Source organism: Sturnira hondurensis, unplaced genomic scaffold (genome assembly GCF_014824575.4).
Source record: "Sturnira hondurensis isolate 20B ecotype Veracruz unplaced genomic scaffold, ASM1482457v3 Scaffold0007487, whole genome shotgun sequence".
Taxonomy (NCBI): Eukaryota; Metazoa; Chordata; class Mammalia; order Chiroptera; family Phyllostomidae; genus Sturnira; species Sturnira hondurensis.
In genome coordinates, this window is record NW_028080118.1 from 215,715 (window position 1) to 228,077 (window position 12,363).

Below are 12,363 nucleotides of genomic sequence, written 5' to 3' on the forward strand. Positions count from 1 at the left end.
GGATAATGCTCGCTTCATAAAAAGAGTTTGGGAGTTTCCCATCATTTTGGATTTTTTGGAATAGTCTGTGAAGAATAGGGGTTAGCTCTTCCTTAAACGCTTTGTAGAATTCTCCTGTGAAACCATCTGGTCCGGGGCTTTTGTGTGATGGGAGTTTTTTGATTACTGCTTCAATTTCATTTGCTGTTATTGGTCTGTTCAGGCTTTCTACTTCTTCTTCATTGAGTTTTGGAAGATTATATTTTTCTAGAAATTTGTCCATTTCACCTAGGTTTTCAAATTTCTTGGCATACAGTTCTTCATAGTAATTCCTTACAATCCCTTCTATTTCTGTGGTATCAGTTGTAATCTCTCCTCTTTCATTTCTGATTGTGTTTATTTGTGTCCTCTCTCTTCTTTTCTTAATGAGCCTACTTAAAGGCTTGTCTATTTTGTTTATCTTTTCAAAAAACCAACTCTTGGATTCATTGATCCTTATAATTGTGCTTTTGGTCTCTATGTCATTTAATTCTGCTCTGATCTTGGTTATTTCCTTCCTTGTACTTGCTCTGGGCTGTCTTTGTTGTTGTTCTTCGAGTTCTTGCAGGCGTCGGGTTAGGTTGTTTGTTTGAAATGTTTCTATTTTCTTTAGGTAAGCCTGTATTGCTATGAACTTCCCTCTCAGGACTGCCTTGGCCGTGTCCCATAAGTTTTGGGTTGTTGTGAGTTCATTTTCATTTGTTTCCAGAAACTTTTTGATTTCTTCCCTAATTTCAATCTTGACCCATTCGTTGTTTAATAGCATACCATTCAGTCTCCATGATTTTGGGTGTTTTGGGTTTTTTCCTTTGGGGTTGGTTTCTAATTTCAGTCCCTTGTGGTCAGAGAAAATGCTTGGTATGATTTCAATTTTCTTGAATTTGTTGAGGCTCATTTTGTGTCCTATCATGTGGTCTATCTTTGAAAATGTTCCATGTGCATTTGAAAAGAATGTGTATTTAGCTTCTTTGGGATGAAGCGCTCTATATATATCAGTCAAGTCCATTTCTTCTAGAGTTTCATTTAATGCTGCTATATCTTTGTTGATATTTTGTTTGGAAGATCTGTCCATTTTTGACAGTGGGGTGTTAAAATCCCCTACTATAATTGTGTTGCTGTCAATATCTTTCTTGAAGTCTTCTAGGATTTTTCTTATATATTTGGGTGCTCCTATGTTGGGTGCATATATATTTATGATGTTAATGTCTTCTTGGTGGATTCTTCCCTTGAGTATTATGACGTGACCTTCTGGGTCTCTCTTGATGGCCCTTTTGTGAAGTCTGTTTTGTCTGATATTAGAATTGCTACTCTGGCTTTTTTTTCTTGTCCATTTGCTTGGCAATTTTGTTTCCAGCCCTTCACTTTTAGTCTGTGATGGTCTTTTGTCCTGAGGTGGGTCTCCTGTAGGCTGCATATGTGTGGGTCATGCTTTCTTATCCATTCAGCTATTCTATTTCTTTTGATTGGAGCATTTAATCCATTTACATTTAAGGTTATTATTGATAGGTACTTATTCATTGCCATTTATGTACCTGTGTTCCTCTCTGTCTTTCTCTTTTCCTTGCTTTCCTTAAAGCAGCCCTTTTAGTATTTCTTGTAGAGCTGGTTTGGTGGAGGCATATTCTTTTAGACTTCTTTTGTCTTGGAAGCTCTTTATTTGGCCTTCTATCTTGATTGAGAGCCTTGCTGGGTAAAGTAGCCTTGGTTGTAGGCCTCTGGTTCTCATTACTTGAAATATTTCTTGCCATTCTCTTCTTGCTTGGAGTATTTCCATTGAGAAGTCAGTAGCTAACCTTATTGGGGCTCCCTTGTATGTTCCTTACTTTTTCTCCCTTGCTGCCTTTAAGTTTCTCTATTTGTCTTGAAATTTTGCCATTTTAATGATCATGGGTCTTGAAGTGTCTGCCCAGTTGTTATGTTGGGCATTTGGTAGATCTTTTCACAGAACAAATGGACAACTTGGTTCATTCCTAAGTCATTAGGTTGTATCTGTGTTTTCTTATTTTCTAAGGCCTATATCTTGCAGGGGATATGGTCTGAGGTCACATTCCACAGCTTCCTTCTTTTAAAAAAGATTTTATTTATTTATTTTTAGAGAGGGGGGAGGGTTGGAGAAAGTAGGAGAAAAACATCAATCAGTTGCCTCTTGTATGCCCACACATGGGGACCTGGCCTGTAATCCAGGCATGCGCCCTAACTGGGAATTGAACCAATGCCCTTTCACTTTGTGGGACAATGCCCAACCTAGTGAGCCACACAGGCTAGAGCTGCAGCTTCCTTTCATGAGACAAGGTGGAATGTTCTGTCCCCTATGCCCAGTTTCTGATTTTAAGCACAGAGTTAGTCCTGATCCCCCTCCCTGTGTGAAGCATGTTAGCTGCCTTCTCCAGAAAGACCTAACTTCTTAGTCATTATTGCCTATTACTAGAGCAGGAGCTCAGCAACACTCAGCCCTGCTCACACTTGTTTTTCTGTTTTGTATCTGATCCAGGGAGATGCTTGTCTTTTATTCAAGACTCGTTATGCCTTTTTTGTTTATATTTGTGAAATTTTATACATCAGTACTACTGTCTGCAGCAGAGGAGTTATTAAAGTATGCAACATCTCTTTTCTTTTATATCACATTCAGAAATATTTGACCTATCAATGTGTGTATGTGTATATATATATATGTATATATATATATTACAAATGATCGATCATTAGGTTAATTATGATTTTAAACTCTCCTAATGAAGTTTATATATTCTCTCTTTATTTCAACTAGGTATTCAAAATCTACCTGATAATATATTCCATTATTAAACAAAAGCTTTAGATTTCAAATAAAGAATGCTATAGCATTAAATGCAAAAGAGATAGGAGAGCTCCACAAAAAAAAAGTTGATTACCATTGCAAGGTGAAGAAGAAAACAATGAAGTGAATTAGTCCTACTATATCTTACAGATTGAGCTTTTTGCTTCTGTATCACATGCCTAAGAGGGAAGGAAGTGCTATTTTTGTCTTATGCATGCACGTGAATTGTATTTTTGTTAGCAGCTATGATAATAAATCCGTTCTCAGAGGAGATGTTAATTGTCTATTTATCCAGGCTCTAGCCAACTTCACTATAAAATTAATTTTGTGGCATACACTGTATGTTTAATGATCAACTAATAAACTCATTATATGGAAGGGCTGGCGGTTAGCATCTTAGAATTTTTTTTTATTGTGGGTTGAATATTGAAATCAAAGCCATGTTCCAGACATTAAATTCCTAAGCTTATTCTTTCCAGGGCCTGATTTATGTAACAAATAGCTGACATGGGTTTGTGGTGGAAACACTCAGTTCTAGCTACCTAAGACAAGTGACTGATTACCCTGGACAACAATTACATGAACAGATAACATCCCTTTAATTAAATATCAGAGTTAATATCTATAAAATTAATGTCAGTTCAGAAAATGTGATGAAAATAATAAAAAGGAAAGTCTTTTGGAATCACAGAACAAAAGGTTGCAAAAATGAAATCCAATCTCCCATTTTAGGGCTCATTTTCATATATTATCAAGTCCATTGCTTAATCTTAAAAGGTGTTCATTAGATATATCAACACACTGAATGCTTAAAGAATGACAGATATCATAAAATTAGAGTCAATGTCTTTGAGTCTAACAAAAGCCATACAAACACTACACTGTACATGACAGATAATTTTCATTTTCAAATCTGTTTTGCATTTGACAGCAGAATATTCTAAATATGGCTTAAGTAAGATTTTTTTTTCAACAGCCTAGCCACATAAGAAGGAGTCGCTATTACTTAGCATTATTTCCAGTCTTTCAATCCTCTCTAGTCATCACATTAGGCTGGGCCCTTACTACCTCACACATGGATTACTTTAATAGCCTCTAAGCTAGTATCAGTTTTAAATGAAACAAAATAGGGGTTCCCATGATTACTAAGAATCAAACACTGAGCAGAGCATTTCACATATTTTGTCTTATTTACTCCTCACAGCATCCCTGTGAGGCAAGTACATTGTATTATCATCTTTATCCACAGCTGAGACAACTGAGGGTCAAGAGAAACAGATGCCTTGCCTAAGATCACACAGTTAATCAATGACAGCGCTCAGCCTCAGACCCAGGCCTCCAGGCCTGTGCCTACTGTCCTATGCTTGGGGTATAGAAACAGCACCTTTACTGGCTCTAGTTACTGCCATTCAATTCACCCTTGCAAACCAATGCCTGAAGATCTTCCTAAAACAGCCTGCTAATTATCTCATTGCTGACTTCTTAGGAAATTTGACCGACTCTCCATCGTCAACAGGATACAGTCCCAGAACTCCTGCAACCTGGACCCGACACTCCTTTCTAATACCACTACAAATTCTGTTCCAACAATATGTCTATTCATGATCCCTGGGCCAAGCCTTTGTACATGCCATTCACTTACATCTGGCTACATCATTTTGCTTTTTCTCTGTTTCCTCAGATACACACTGGAAACAATGATATTGTTCTTGTGAGACCCAGTCTTAATGGATGTAAAGAACCTAGTGCAATGCCTGGCATATAGCAGAGTCTAAATAAAAGGAGGCACTATCTTCTTTTATTCAATTATTTTTCATCCCTCAGGGATGCACTTAATGCCTCCTTTTTAATGCAGCTGTTACCAGACAGGGGCCTGGCCCTGAGCAAGTCTGCCTAGGGCCATCCAGTAGTGTGTGGGTTCTGGACTTCCGTGTAAGAAAGATTTCACAACACGAGTCCAGGGGACTATGAGGGTATGTTTATTAAAGCTAGGAACAGTGAAACAGGGAAGAACTTGGCATAGAAGAAGCAAGAGAACAGCCTAGGTTGGGCTGTCTTAGCTCACTGGGAAGTCAGAGAAAAGTGGCCTTGTAGACGATTCAGCAGGTTAGCCTGGGACCAGCTGCTGCTGCCCACTGCTCCTCTAATTGCAAGTCTTAGGGGTCTCTTAGAGTTTAGGGGATGTGTGCCTGTGGTGGAAGAAGAAAGGGAAGAAGAGGGGAAAGGGAATGGCATGTTGCTTCCCAGAGGGACAGCTCAAGTGCTGGGCCCTTTGTCTTGAGGCCTTTCTCTCTTTCTTGCGGGAAAGAATCTTAGGGAAGGTCTCAGGGGAGGGTTTCAACAGAATATTCATGAGTTCTTCAGGTGTGTCCTTTCAGGTTCATGGTCTCCAGTGATTGGTCAGTGACAGGGCAGGAGTCTTCAAGCATTGTAGCTGGTCCTGGCATCACCCATCTTGTTTTAATGCTTTTCTGGGCCTGGGGCTGAAATAAAACTGAGGCCTAGACCTTCTGTATCTGACTATAAATTGCTCAGTCATTTTGTTCAGCTATCTGTCTCAGTTTCTCCATTCCACTTGTCCTTGCTTACTGGCCTATCTTGAGCTGTAATGAACGGAAATGGAATTTCTCTCTTCTACAGGATTATTTCTTATTCTCGTTCCTCTTTCCCCTTTCATCCTTCCTCCTCCTCCCATGTACTCTCTCCCCTCTTTCTCTTCCTTCTACTTTTATTACTCATATGGAAGTTATTACATTGGACTTTGAATTCTAGTGATTCATGTCCAAGGTCCATTCCTCACTTATTAGAACACAAAATCATATGAGTAAGGATCCTGTTTTATTCATCTTCATAGCCTCCTTGCAGGCTGGTGTTTTAGAATTAAACTGTGGTTTGAGTCTCAGCTCTGTACCATACAAGTTAGATGACCTTGGGGAACTTGTGTGCTTCAGTTGCTTTATCTGTATGGTGGTGATTCTACCAGTATTTATCCTTAAAGGCTGCTATGGTTTGTTTTTTTTTAAGCGGCCTGCACAGATTGAGACATAAGTATTTTAATGAATACATTATAAAATTTCTGTGTTGCCCTGGTGTCCACCAAAATGCACTTGGTTTTTTAATTTATTTTACAATTTTATTTATTTTTAGAAAGAGAGGAAAGGAAGAAGAAAGAAAGGGAGAGAAACATCAATGTGTGGTTGCCTCTTGCACACCCCTTTCTGGGAACCTGGCTCACAACCCAGGCACTTGCCCTGACTGGGAATCGAACTTGTGATCCTTTGGCTCCGAGGCCCGTGCTCAATCCACTGAGCTACATCAGCCAGGGCTGTTTTTTTATGCTGATGAAAAAACTGGGCTTAGTACTTAAGGACACAGGCTCTGGAATTCAATCTCAAGCTTGACTCCTACCATCTGTCCTTGAAAAATTATTTAATTTCTCTGCACTTTGGTTTTCTCATCTGTAAAATGGACATTAGAGTAATAGTACGTATCCTGCATAATTGTTTTGAAGTTTGGCAATACTGTTAGTAAAATATCTACTACAATATCCCAGCACATTTTAGGTGCTCAACTTGTTCACATAATTAATGGTAAACACCAAGTTTTTTATTAACTGATTTATTTTATATTTTATTTTATTTCTGGTAGCAGGAATGGGTTTATAGTGTCTGCCATATTCTCTTGCCTGTTCTCAGAGTGATGGCTGGCCCTGGCCATGTCAATACACAGCACAGTTTTGTGTGTGGTGGGGGGGACTGATAATATAAAACTACATTCTTCACTATGCTTCCTTGAGGGGCAAGGCTTGCTCTGTTTTCCGATTTGCCAGTGAGAAGGCTCCTGCACATGGCAGTGATGTGATCCCCAGTACAGTTATAGCCAGAACTCCAACCCAGAGCTATGTCTGTCTGGTTCTAGCCTTACTAGTACATACGGCTTTAATAATGGAACACTAGATAGTGTCACTTTTTGTATTCACTCTTTGTAGGAAAAATCAAGCTAGCGTCTACACACCATATATTTTAGTGGCAATGGGACTACCACACCAGGAAAATATTAATTTCTCTCAGCCAAAATGACCTCTTCCTTCAAAACAGGGGACAAGTAATTCTCCTTGGAAAATTATAGTTCACTTACTAGAATGCCTCTTCATTTGAAAGGAAAATTGCCCATTCATACAGTCGAGCAAGCATAAATAAAATATGCTGGTGGTAAAATACACTAGGTATGAGATCCCATTGAATTACATTCCACTGTGTCAGCACATTCTACAGAAAGAAGTGTTCTAGATTGCCAGAGGATTTTGCTATTAAAAACTTAAAATAGCAGGGGTTGGGTAGCTTATTGCTTCCTATCATGTTGAAGCAGACTCATGTTCAAGTATAGTGTGTAAAAGTAGAAGTGCCTCTGCTTATAAAAGATATGTGTGAGGTTGACATATTAAAAAATGGCTCTGCTTAGAAGCTTCTGTGGTTTTGGTATGAGTCTGAGGATCTCAGGGTTAGCCAGCTTCTCCTAGCTAAATAACAACTTTCTAAGAGGCATTCTTCATATACTGTGGAATCAATATCTGACAATCTGTCAGGAAATATTTGATCCAGTAAGACAAGGAATGACACTAAGGGTCTTCATTTGAGGACACAAGAATTAATGAAGCAGAAGAACTGATTACACTATTATAGTAACAGGATAATGGTCATCATCATCATAGTCATTATTAATATTTATGAATATTTACCAAATGTTTACTTCATAAAAGGCACTTTCCAACATGCATATAATGCTCTCAACAACTCTGGGAAAGGGGTATAATGGTCTCTACTTCCGTTACCAGCTATGTCACTTTCAACAGGTTATTTTATCTCTTAGTTCCTCCACCTACTCATTAGTAAACAGGTGCCTGTGGGAACTTTCAGGTCCCCACAGGTTCAAACACACACAGGGTCATGTACAGATGTTGGGAACAAAGCCAATGATTTGCCATTGTGTTTGTAAGCAAACTTGGCCTGTGCTTTGGAGACTCTTCATAGTTTGGGCACTTCCAATGAGGACTGACATTGCCAACTGCCTCCAAATGTGTACAGTGAAATCTTGGAGTACTGGAAAGATCACTTAACATTGAGACCTGGACATGGTTCCAGTTCAACTGCTTAGTCTCTGGCAGACATTAAACAAGGCAATTAAGCACCCTTGAGATTTCTCTGGAAATCAAGTGCATTTGAATCCCTTTTCTGCCACTTGCTAAATTTGTGACTTTAAATACATTATTTTAAATTTTTGTTTTTCATTTTTATTGAATATATTGGGGTGACATTAGTTCACAATAATGGCCTTATCCATGAAGTGTGGTACCAATTTCATAGGGTTCTTGCAAGCATTAAAGAAAATAAGGCATACAAAGTACACCTTAAGGCAGACAAGCACAGGGCCTGTCTTATAGAATGCACTTGATACATTTCTACTGTTACTGTTGTGATCTTTTATAAATTGAAGAAGATTGTACTTAATCTGTGTGTCTTATAGCAGGGGTCCCCAACTGCTGGGCCACAGACCAGTACTGGAACCGGGCCACACAGAAAAAGGTGAGCAGTGGGCAAGCAAGGAAAGATTCACTCCCATGACCACCTGGTCCCCCCTGCCTATCCACGGAAAAACTGTCTTCCATGAAACCAGTCCCTGGTGACAAAAAGGTTGGGGACCACTGCCTTATAGAGTTGTTGCAAGGGTATTACACAGGGAAAGTCACGACAGCTTCAAATAAGTAGAATTTTAAATTCAGTCCCTAAGCTGAAAGAGACTAACTGTTGAAAGTTATTTTTACCACTCTTTTGTATTCAAGAATGCCAATCTCACAAATGGAATACACCTGCAAATGTTACATCTATGCACAATTCTCCTACTAGGCAGAATTCCCCCAGCCTATCCCGCAGGCCCTCCTTCCTGGTAGCCATATATTGCTGAAGATGCCATCCAGTCCCACCTCAGGTATCCTGAGGTCATCAAGCCTTTTCTGAGCTGGTAAGGTTGAGGCTCAATCCTTTCCTTCTTCCTAAAATATAGATCTAGAGATACAGAAGAAAACATGTTTCTTAAAATAATCCTAATCTATTTTGTATTCAATGAGCATATAAAAAAGATATCTCTGGTATTGGTTAGAATCAATTATAAAGTATATTAAAGTCAATTATGGTTGATTGATATACAGATGCAACCAAGAATCTGTTACATTTGACAATAGGTGTCAAGGGCCTTGAACACATGCATATATTTAAAACAGTAATTCCACTAGGAATTTATAACAAGAAAATAATCAGTCAAATATAGTCAAATGGATTTATGGTAGAATTATTTACAATTGGTTTTTGTAATATAGCAAAAACTGAAAGCAGAAAAATTCCAGTAATAAGGGATTGGTTAAATGAATTATGGTACAGCTGAATGGCATGCAACCAACAAAATTCTTTTAACAAAATTTAATGACTTGAAAATATACTCACAGTAAGAGGTTAAATGTTAAAAGTGGAGTACAAAATCTGTTCATTTAAAAACTACGTATCCATCAGGGGTAAAGACTTGAAGAATATGTACCAAATAAAATAAATATATCTAATGGGCAGATTAATGAGGCATTTATTGTTTTGAGCGGTTCATGCTGAGGAGTTGTTCGTTGGAATTCGGGAGAAGATCTCTACCTTTCAAGGACTGATTTTAGTGACACAGATCTCTTAGACTTCAGGCAACATGTCGATCAAAATTGCCAGTGACAGCTTGCTTTCCTTTTGAGGATGAGTGAGCACTGCTGAGTGCTCTGGCAATGGGAGCAACTGGAGTAGTAGGCTGTATCTTTAGCTACCCAGGAAAAAGACAAACCAGATATTGGAGGCTTCTCAACGGAAAGACTTCTCTTTGGCCTTGAATTATCAGTTTTGTACTCAGAGATTTATGAACTTTGTGGTCAAACTAGGTTTTGGAGTATCACCAATCAAAGCCAACATGACTCTGGTGCCTGGGATTCCAATGGGCCCACCCTGGCTTCCACTGCAGAAATCCTCTAAGGATTTTACGGATAATTCAAAAGCTGAACTGAAGAATCTGGATTTCCTTTCTTTTACTGATTCCAAGAATGGAAATTTGGAAGTCTGTAGCTAATGCCTTTTTATCAAGTCAGGGTGTGTACATTCAGATATAATCTGCTTTGAATAGTGCTTTCACTTATAAAGGGCTTTATAGATGAGCTTAAACTAAATTCTTTCCTAGCAAATGAAATCTCACATCAATCAACAAGTATTTAAGTACCTCCTATGATCTTTATGAAGTTTTATTTTGTGAAGGGGCAAAAACTCCAAAAGGGGTAAGGAGCCCTGAGCCCTTCAACACTGCACAAAATTTTGCAGAGAAATTTCTACTTATATGGATAAAATAGAATCAAGAAGAAAAATATAATCAATTAATTCCATCTGTCTTTGGGGGCTCCTATTATCTTAACTTCTGCTTTTTAATCCTATTTAAAGTTTTCTCATTTTAAACCACTATAATGAACTTTCATTTTAATAAATATTCATTTGGAAAAATAGATATCTCTAGGTTATTGTAATACAAATAATTTTTATTTTTATTTTTATCTTCATTATATTTTATATTCTTCAGATTTGCTGTAATAGTCATGCATAAAGGTAGGATTTGGTGGCAGTAGTGTTCTGGCCCTAGTATCAGAATCAGGAGACACATGTTCTAATTCTAGTATTACCACTTCCTGGTTGTCAACCTAAACAAGATATAGGATTTCTTAGGACCTCCATTTCCACCTATGTTAAATGGAAATCATTATAGTTACATTCAAGAAGTTGTTATAAAGATTATTTGACGCATGCAAAAGACTGAGTCCTGCACTGTGCTCTTGGTATCAACTGGGAAGCATAAGTCATTGTTATGCATTACTTTTATAATCAGAAAGGAAATGTTATTTTAAAAATAGCTCTGAACTCTAATACCCACAATTGGTCATAGGCCCCAGGCATTTTGTTTGCCTAGCAATTTGTTGGAGAGCAAAACATGAGCAGAGCACAGAAATTGCTTAAATGGAAGCCCCCATTTAAAACACATCACAGAAAACTTGTAATGGGTAAAAAAGGAGTTTCATTCTGAAGCCCCTATGGGAAAGAAACAAATAGTTTCCTTCAATGTGAGCACAGAACTAACAAAATTGAACCCCAGCTTCCCAGGATATTTATGGAGGGTTTGTCCTTTATGAATACACTGAATGTTTCACCACAAACATGTATTTGATATTTTGTGAGATGACAATGGCATCAGTTATCCATCAGCAATCTTTTCCAAATAAGACATGTCAGGCTGTACCACATATATCTATCAGCTTCCTTACAAAAACTTGAGGTACCAAAGGACACTGGGAAGGTGATCACACTAACTCAACTGTAAATAGTTCACCAATCACTCTCCAGAAACCAGGGCAAGAAAAATTATTCCCTCCTTCTCCAGGAAGTAATCGACCCTAGTTAAGATGAAACAAAGTCTTTCTGAGATGCCAACCTGACAAGCTAGTGTCATGTCAAGAAACAGGAGAGGGGTTGAGTTCAGACACAGAAGGAAATGTACACAATTCACAAAAGTATTGTATGTAGAGCAAGCAGTGCCCATCATAGGTAAAGGTCAGATACTTCGTTAAATGACTGAAGATTTGAAGCCAGAGCAGATGTATGGTGGGAAACTAGAGTCTGAGGACTCAACTTCAGAATGAAGATGACTCAATCCAAAAGAAGGCTGGACAGAAGGACCAAAGTACCAAGAAATTTGCCTGTAAATCTTGGCGGGGGAGGGAACATCTCTGCTTGTTTGATTGTTCAGGGACAATTTGGGTAGTCTCAAAAAATTCAAGAAAGTTCTTTAGGAAGAATATTCCCAAACCCAAATAATTGTCCTAAAAAAGCAATGCAAAAACACTAATGCAACTCTAATGAGTACTCACTAGACTCACTTAGAGTCTATGTGTTCTCACCAGTATCCAAATTCCTAGGAACACAGCTAGATTACATTTCCCTGTCACCTTTACACTTAGATATAGCTACATGACTGAGAGCTGGCCAATGGAATGTGGGTGAAAGTGACCATATAACTTCTGGGCTGATCCCCTAAAACCTACTATATGCAACAGCACACCCTCCCTGTTCCAGTTACTGAGGACCTACATTACACTGTAAGAAAAAAGGAAACTTTTCTTATGTCCAGCCACTGAGTGTTTGAGACAGGTTATTATAGCAATTAGACTATCCTGATTGTGCAATTGGTCATGTTGTTCCCTTTCTCCCTATATAAGCACCATGACTATACTCCAAGGTTACATCTCTTAATGATGCCATGAACTCTTTTCTATTTTTAAAATATTTTTCTTTTTGATATAATAGTAACACATGTTTACTACCAGAAATGTGAAAAACAATGGACACCACAAAGAAGACAACAAAGGATTAAGAATCATCATCCACTATTCGGAGATAATCAAGGTTGACATTTGGGCTCATGTCCTGCCA

General features: G+C 38.2%; 1 pseudogene; it reads left to right on the forward strand.

Moving 5' to 3' along the window:
- The first annotated feature begins 8,778 nt into the window (after positions 1-8,778).
- Positions 8,779-9,964, forward strand: LOC118991394 (N-acetylneuraminate lyase-like; annotated as a pseudogene).
- The last annotated feature ends 2,399 nt before the right edge of the window (positions 9,965-12,363 follow it).